General features: G+C 43.5%; 1 pseudogene; it reads left to right on the top strand.

Annotated features, from left to right (window-relative positions):
• Window positions 1–1710: 1710 nt before the first annotated feature.
• The window catches only part of LOC114923682, a 14492-nt pseudogene continuing 8243 nt past the window's right edge, over window positions 1711–7959 (top strand).

Here is a 7959-nt window from a genome sequence, read left to right as displayed (position 1 = left end):
CTTGATCTAATAAAACTGCTGATTCACAGGGGTTACATTCCATTCGTGTAAAGTGGAAATACTTTGAAAAGGTTAACTATACTATTTAGGTAAATGAAGTTAAAATATACACAGATAATATAACACAAAACCCAAGAAATACTTCTTTGGGTCTAGGACAGTGGTGGCGAACCTATGGCACGGGTGCCAAAGGCGGCACTCAGAGCCCTCTCTGTGGGCACACACACTGTCGCCCCAGTCCTAGGCCTTCAGCAGGGTTTTATAAAACCTTTTCGCTTTAGGCCTCCACCGCCGTGTGCAAAAAAAAAAGGTTCAATTTCAACGTCTCCCGGGAAAAAAAAGATCTTACAAAGTTGTAATTGATTGATTGAACTTTTTAGTCCCATCCAGTCTGCCTTACCACTGTGGCCACGCCCACCCAATGGGCCAGACCCAGCCAATGGGCCAGACCCACCCAGCACTCTACTATGCATAAGTGGATTTGGGGTTGCAGTTTGGGCACTCAATCTCTAAAAGGTTTGCCATCACTGGTCTAGGACAGGGCTTTTCAACCAGTGGTACGGGTACCACCTGTGGTACATTGGCACCTGGCAGGTGGTACGCAACCATCCTAGAAAAGTGGTAGCAGGGAGGGGAATGAGCTGAACCGGTGGCAGCACCGCACAAGCCTGAGCGAGAGATGGCTGGAGCTGCAGGGCTGTCAGGGCTCAGCGGAAGCACCAGGATCAGTGTCAGGCTCCAGCTGGAGCTCAGCGCTGATCCTGGTGCTTCTGCTGAGCCCAGAAGAAGCACCGATCAGCTGGAATGTTGCAGCATCTCCAGGGTCTTGTGATTTACATTCAGATGCTTGGCAACTGATTCATATGTATGACGGTCACAGTGTCCCGGGGTTATGTGAAGTGACCAAAACCTGCTGCAACCACCCAGCAGACGGGGGGAATAAAAACCAAACACCCCACCACTCCATCCCCGCTGGCAATCCTCAACAGAAATGCTCACAACAATGAAAATCTCGGACAGTAGGAAGAGCGCGGCCAGGCGGGCAGGCAGGTGTCTTGCTCGGCTGTGGCTTGGGGGCCACTTTTTTCAGTGCCATTGTAACTTCAAACAGTCACTAAGCGAACTGTTGTAAGTCGAGGACTACCTGCACTTTATCACTTTTTCCTCTTTTTTTTTTGGTCATCAAGTTTTTGACACCTTGCTAGGCGACTGGTGGTACTGGATATTGCCATATCCTAAAAGTGGTAGAATGGGTGAAAAGGTTGAAAAGCCCTGCTCTAGGATATATTCAGTAATCTCCAGAATACATAAGGAAGCTGTTCCCACCACAAACCATAATGGATCTCACAGGGGCAGCCTCAAAAATGCTTCAAGATCTAAGGCTGCGCTCCCCATTACTTTGAAAGGTAGCCAGCTGGAATCTGCCAGTCAGAATCAGAATAGCTAAAGGGTCCGTTATGGTAGCGAAGAGGGCCTTCACACACCCCCACCCCACCCCGATTCAGCCAGCGGTTATTTCAATCGGGCGGTTCGGTGGCCGGTTGAAGGCAAGACGTCGTCTTCCCCCTCGATTTGCACCAGGGGACAGCCTTGGCGAGGGACGCCCCGCGAGGCTGACGAGAAAAACCGTCGCTCGCGCGCCGTCACCTGACCCTTGCCTGAGGGAGAAGGCGTGCTAAGTCGGCTGCCATTTTGCTTCGTGGACGGACGATGAGCCGCAACTTTGCCGCCGCCTTTTCCTTTTGGGCTTTGCTTGTGCTGTTCAGGGAAGCCGCGCCCAAAGGCCTGTCCTCCCTGAATCTTACCGACGGTGAGCTTGGCCTCGCTCCGTCCTCGCAGGGCGTCGAGCTCGGCCCTTGATCGCCATCGTGCTGCTTCGGACGGGATAGCCTAACAGATCGAGCTTGAGGGGAAAAGCCGTCAGCGGAGCGCGCGGGAATCCTTCGCCCGCCGAGGGAACGCGAGGGCCCGAAAAGGAGGCGTCCGTCGAGCTACCCTGCTGCCATTTATGCAACAGTGGTGGCTGTCGAAAGGCCCATCACGATTACATAAATGGGGGCGCCGCAGGCGTTTGCTCTCGGGATGAAAAATAATTGGGGACTACTACAATTTTGTCTGTGCAAAGTTGTGTTCTGACAGTACGAGGGTTTCGTTCCCTACGACCTTTGTCGATGTTACGGCAACTAAATTGTGGGCGTGTGATTCTCTCCCTCTTCTTTACTTTTGAAATGAGCGAAGGAAATACAGTTAACCCGGGCGTGGCTGCTGCCGTTTTCTGGACTCCCCGTAACCCCTGAATTTCTGTGCTGGGATCTATTCGAAAATAAATAGTTATATTTTACCTGTTCCCAGCTCTTGGGGAAATGTCTATAATTACCACCGCAATTGGAATGGGAAGCACAGAAGTTAGGATATAAAGGAATTAAAGTTTCGGGACCAATGGGTAGTAACAGAAGAAAGAAAGCTGAGGCCAAGCTTATTTGTAATTTACATACTAAATTGTGCCTGACGTGTTATCAGATCTTAAAATAAGGAATCTTTAAATCATTGGTCACAACTGAATGTACTTTGGGGTCATTATTTAGATTTTAGATTTTACTTGTGTATTGGAACACTGGTAAAGATCCTATACCTGATGGAGCTAAGTTTGAATATCTATGTGCTATGTAATTAGTTTGTTTTCTTCTAGATCTCACCATTCACCCTGTTCTGTGTATTTTTTCTTGCACAACACACTGAACCATAAATTAGTTGCAGAGACTGACTTTGTACAAGTAGGCTAAGGTAAAATTGACTAATAAATATATAGTCTATTCATACAGCGTAAACAGGAGTGATTTGGTTGCTCAAATCTTTCACTCTTGTTTCATCTTTCTTGTAGAATGTGGTTTGTAAAATAACTGCTTGAAATATATGTTCCTAAATGAATGCTATTTCTTAGATGGCTTACCTATTTTTCTTTGATTTCTAGTCTGTGGAACAAGGCCTCTTATGAAAACTACAGCAACAGGAACTCGAATTGTAGGTGGACATGATGCTATGCTAGGAGCATGGCCTTGGCAAATTAGTCTTCAGGTTTATGCAATTGGTGTAGGATATGTCCATGTATGTGGTGGATCTTTAATTAATACAATCATAGTGTTGACAGCAGCCCACTGCATTAAAATATCAGACTATGTACCTTTCCATTCTAATACTTTTTCTTCAGTTGGGTGTAATAAATCTACTGACCAAAGAAGTACTGATCAAATATATAATTATATATCAAAAATTGAGATTTAACATGCCTTTCCTAACTTATACAGAATTGAGTTTTGAAGCAGGTGGAGCTTCATACTACTTGTCAAGGATCTAATAAAGGAGAATATTTGTTAAGGATCACACAGAGATAGAATGTAGGGAGGATTTTTTGGTGCTTTCAACAGATTTGTTTAATTATTTGCCTGAAGCTTTTTCATATTCAATCCTAGAGTAATAAAAGACTCATATTCAGAACTACCAGGACAAACTTAATTATTTTAATGATAAATAGTTGTGTAGAAGGAAACACAAGAGAAAAATATTTTAAGCATCATAAGCCATTTTCACTTATTTTACTTATCTCTGCTTTACCACATATTATTATATTCAATTTTTTAAAATTTCTCTTTCCTCCAAATAACTCCTATGATTTAACCAATCAGTTTTAGATGGCTAATCCAATTTCTTTATTTAAAATATCTGGTTTTCACTTCCTCTAGCAACTCTGCTGGACAGCACTGAAAGGAAGAAATCTGCTTGCTCAGGCCATGAGGTCATCAAGCAAACATCTTTGTTACATAGAAGCCAAACATGCCTTTGGGAAGCTGAATCACTAATGTTCCTCCTTCACTGTTACAAGTTAGAGATAGTAAATATGTACTAAGATTAGTACACTTTGTTAGTTTGATTCCTTTTGAATTTGTCCATTCTCTTTTAAATAATCTAAATCAGTGACTGTCACCTTCTGTTAAGTGATGACCTCCTCACAAGAAGGTATATGTATATGTCCCAACAGCTTGTACACCTACTCCAAGCAGTCTCTTCTTGCCTTCCCACCCTCTTGTATCTTCTCCTATAGCAGCCACAACCCTACCAGCCTTTGATTGTTGAAAATTAACAGGAAGTTACGAGGAGGTGCTCACTTAACAACCCAGAAATTCTAGTTCCAATTTCCATTGTAATTTGAGTACTACTTGTATTATATTTCTGCTATTGTGTGGTTTACCATTCCTACAAAACAAACCAACAGTGAAATCTCAGGTATCCTATCAACACATTTGTGATTATATTCTTAAAAATATTTTTGTCTAGCTATCCTTTTGTGCCTCCTATACCCTTTCCCCCAGACTACCTCAGTTTTCTTTTCCATTTACTCTCTCTAGCCTCACCCTTCCAATCTGTTTAGACTACACATGAACTGAGTTGATAGAGAATTAATTACACCTGCCAACAAGTCTACTCTAGGAGAGTGCTACACTGAGCTCCAGCTCCTCCCTTTGCTGCTAAATTTCTCCTTATGTCTAAATAATACTTTGCTGTTCTTTGTGTTTTGTCTTATTTCCCAACATGTTCAAACAACATCCAACATTTATGTTACAATTAGCTACCATCTTACGAGTCCCAAATGTTAAAGGATCTCATTGTATTCTCATAAAGAGTATCAGTTCTTTAAACATTACAGATGGTTCTCTAGTAATTCTTCATGAAATATTTATGGTTATTATTTAATTTGTTTTTTGTTTATCTTTGAGAGCCTAGAAACAATTTATCTTCCTTGTTGAAATATTTGAGAGGAGCCCCCCTTTATATCTTATTCCTCTTTTTAATAATGGCAGGGCTAGTATCTTGAAATATAATACTTGATTTCCATTTCAGTTTATCTTTCTTAGTCCATGAGTTTTTTGATGAATTTTCTTTTTCCACCTGATTTTTTTTACAAATATATTATCTCTTGGCTTTTGCAGTTGATTGAACCTAAGAGAAGAGTCTCTATTGACACATTGCACATGAAAGCTTTAAATCTGATCATTTAAGTTTTAAATATCCAGTTAAATTCGCCCTTTCTGCATTTTCCCTGATTCCTATTAATTCTCAGAAAACATCATCTGTTATAATTCTCTATGAGCCAAATCTAGTTTAGTGTCAGTAACATTTTCTGGACTTTTCCAATAACTAAACTCATTTTCCATAATGACAGCCTATAGTTTGCTAGGTATTTAGGAGTTTTCAAAACTTGAGAAGACAAATCTTTTAGTTGTTTATTAATTTTTTCAAACATACTTTGCAAATCCTTTCAAATCTAAATGTTTCATTTATCCATTTTTTGTTTAAGTTGCTTAATTGTATTTCCTATTAAATCATCCTCAAGGTTTGTTGAGCATCACTCAGCCTTCAGACCATTGGCAGGGATTTTTCTTTCTCTGTTATCTCTGTTTTACTGCCAGAGTGGGATGTCGTTTGAGTCTCCTTAATAATCTATGTAAGACTTAATTCTTTGCCATTTCAGGGATTACCTTTCTTAGACATCTTTTTACTGTTAATATGGCCAAAGCCAGATATTAATAAAACATAAATGACAAAAATTATCAAGAAAGCTGGGCTGTGAGAAAAGCAATAGGCTCGCCATGCTGTCTTCTCCACTCCCCCGCCATTGTTTTCCAAATCGGATGGATGGATTGATATATGCCTACATACGTACATTATTTTTCAACTAGCTGAAGGATACAAGGATAACACTGTTTCAGCATTGGAGAATCGTAGAGTTGGAAGGACTTTGGGGGTCACCTAAACCAAGCCCCCAATGAGTGCAAAAGCCACTACAGACCATCTTTGGTGGATAATCATCTGGCTTCTGTTTGAAGATCTCTTAAAAAAGATCTTTTCCCTGCTAACCTCAGCTTATCTTTCTTCTGGGTACCCAAGCATCTTTCAAACTACATTTTGGTGCAGCCAACTTTATTAAAATAGACTTCAAAGACACTTTTGATATTAAAAATGTATTACAGGTTGTTCTTTATTTTGCAACATATCAGCCTATAATTAAACATTTAAAATATCAGAAAGGACACTATTTTGGGAACTAGCATTACTTGTAAAATACCTGTGACACAGAAACTATTTAATTCTGGTCTAGGGCTGTATTAATGATTTGATTAGTTTCAATACAGAAACTGAACAAAATTGAAACTTTACTATAGTAAAATACAGATCATTTTAAGAAGTTTGTAAGAGTATCGGTTTCTTACCGCCACCTGGCTTGTTCCGCGGCCTCATGGCAGCGGCATTGCACAGGAGGCAGGAAACAGCTGGTTTCGGTGTGGCGCGGCTATTTGCCGCCTCGCATATTGCGCCCAGTGCCGCTGAAATGGGGCTCGACTGAAAGCGGCTGTGGAACAAGTGGGGCAGGTTCCCCCCTCACCGGCCCATTCAGCTACAGCTTTGGCTCTGTAGGCAGAGCTGCGAAGTTCTCTAACAGAGAAGAGAACTTCGCAGCTCTGCTTACAGAGCCACCAAAGCAGCAGGTGGATCACCGGAGGCTCAGGAGAGAGGATGCTGAAGTGGGCGGTCGGACCATTGGCAAGAGCAACGCGATTGAGCAGAAAGCGGCCTCAGAACAAGTGGGGCAGGTAAGGAAAGAAACCCTCGCTCCCCCCAGAAATTGCCTTTCTTTCTTTCCTTACCTGACTCCCAGCCCTGTGTTGTTTCGCAATCTGCTGCTGCCGCTTGCAAGGACAAAGGAAGTTTTTGGGGGGAGGGAAAGGTCAATCAATTTCAACTTCTCATGAAAGATCGCGAAGTTGGAATTGATTGACCTTTTCCCCCCCAAAAAAATCTTCGTTTCCTTGTACACTTCAGCACCCTCGCTCCCTGAGCCTCCGGTGCTCCACCTGCTGCTTTGGTCGGCCTGCCAGCCCCCACCTTAATGCCCTGCCCACCGCTGCCTAGCATGGCCGTCCTGGGGCTGCAGGGGCTGGCCTGGCATGGGAAGGGCACGCGCCCCACCCTCCTGCCACCATGCAGGGTAAGGTTGCTGCACCCGCCCCCGCCCAGATGCCCTCGCCTCCCCCAAGCGTTTTTTTACTAACGTACCTCAGCTGCATTCTGTTTCTCCATTCGCTTTTCAGCCTTTGCTTGAGAAGTTAGAAAGTCTGATGAAACTTTTTTTTTACCAATAGTCCCACAAACGTGGCGAAGGCTGAGAAGCGAATGGAGAAACAGAATGCAGCTGAAAGGCAGGTTAGTAAAAAAAACACTTGGGGGAGGCGAAGGCATCTGGGCGGGGGGCGGGCCCGGCAACCTTACCCTGTGCAGATTCGGCAGGTGTCTGGCGGGGAGGGAAGCAACTGGTATACCACCATGCTAGCGTCGCCACATTGCTTCTCTACCCCATGCACAGGCCCCGCCCCACCCCTCGCATGGAGCGCCCTGCTCCCGCCGCTCCCCCCACCCCCACGTGGCACCTTTCCAGCTCCGACACATCACTTCCTCCACCACTGTGTAGGACTAAAAATAAAGTTCGGTCAATAAATTCCAACTTTGCAAGATCTTTTTTTTTTCCTGCAAGAAGTTGAAATTGATTGATTGAACTTTTTTTTTTGCACACGGCGGCGGAGGCCTAAAGTGAAAAGGTTTTATAAAACCCAGCTTAAAAAGCCACTTGCCTGGGGAGATTTTGATGCAGGTTGCTCATGGACGGGACAAGGCCTTGGACTGGGGCATTGGCGCATGTGACCACAGACAGCTCTGCGTGCCACCTGTGACGCGTGCCATAGGTTCGCCACCACGGCACTAGAGGTTGGATCCATGGCTCAACCCCATCTGTTGGAGAGTTTCTCTGACATACCCATGAATAGCAAATTAGTGTCCATTAACTTCATACCTATGTAGGAAGTTCTTTTGAATTTTTGGGAAATAAGGTAAAAGGAAAAGAAAAGAGAG

Source organism: Protobothrops mucrosquamatus, unplaced genomic scaffold (assembly GCF_001527695.2).
Source record: "Protobothrops mucrosquamatus isolate PMUCROS unplaced genomic scaffold, P.Mucros_1.0 scaffold6730, whole genome shotgun sequence".
Taxonomy (NCBI): domain Eukaryota; kingdom Metazoa; phylum Chordata; class Lepidosauria; order Squamata; family Viperidae; genus Protobothrops; species Protobothrops mucrosquamatus.
Note: the sequence above shows the minus strand (reverse complement) of the source record. Positions and strands in the feature narration are given on the sequence as shown.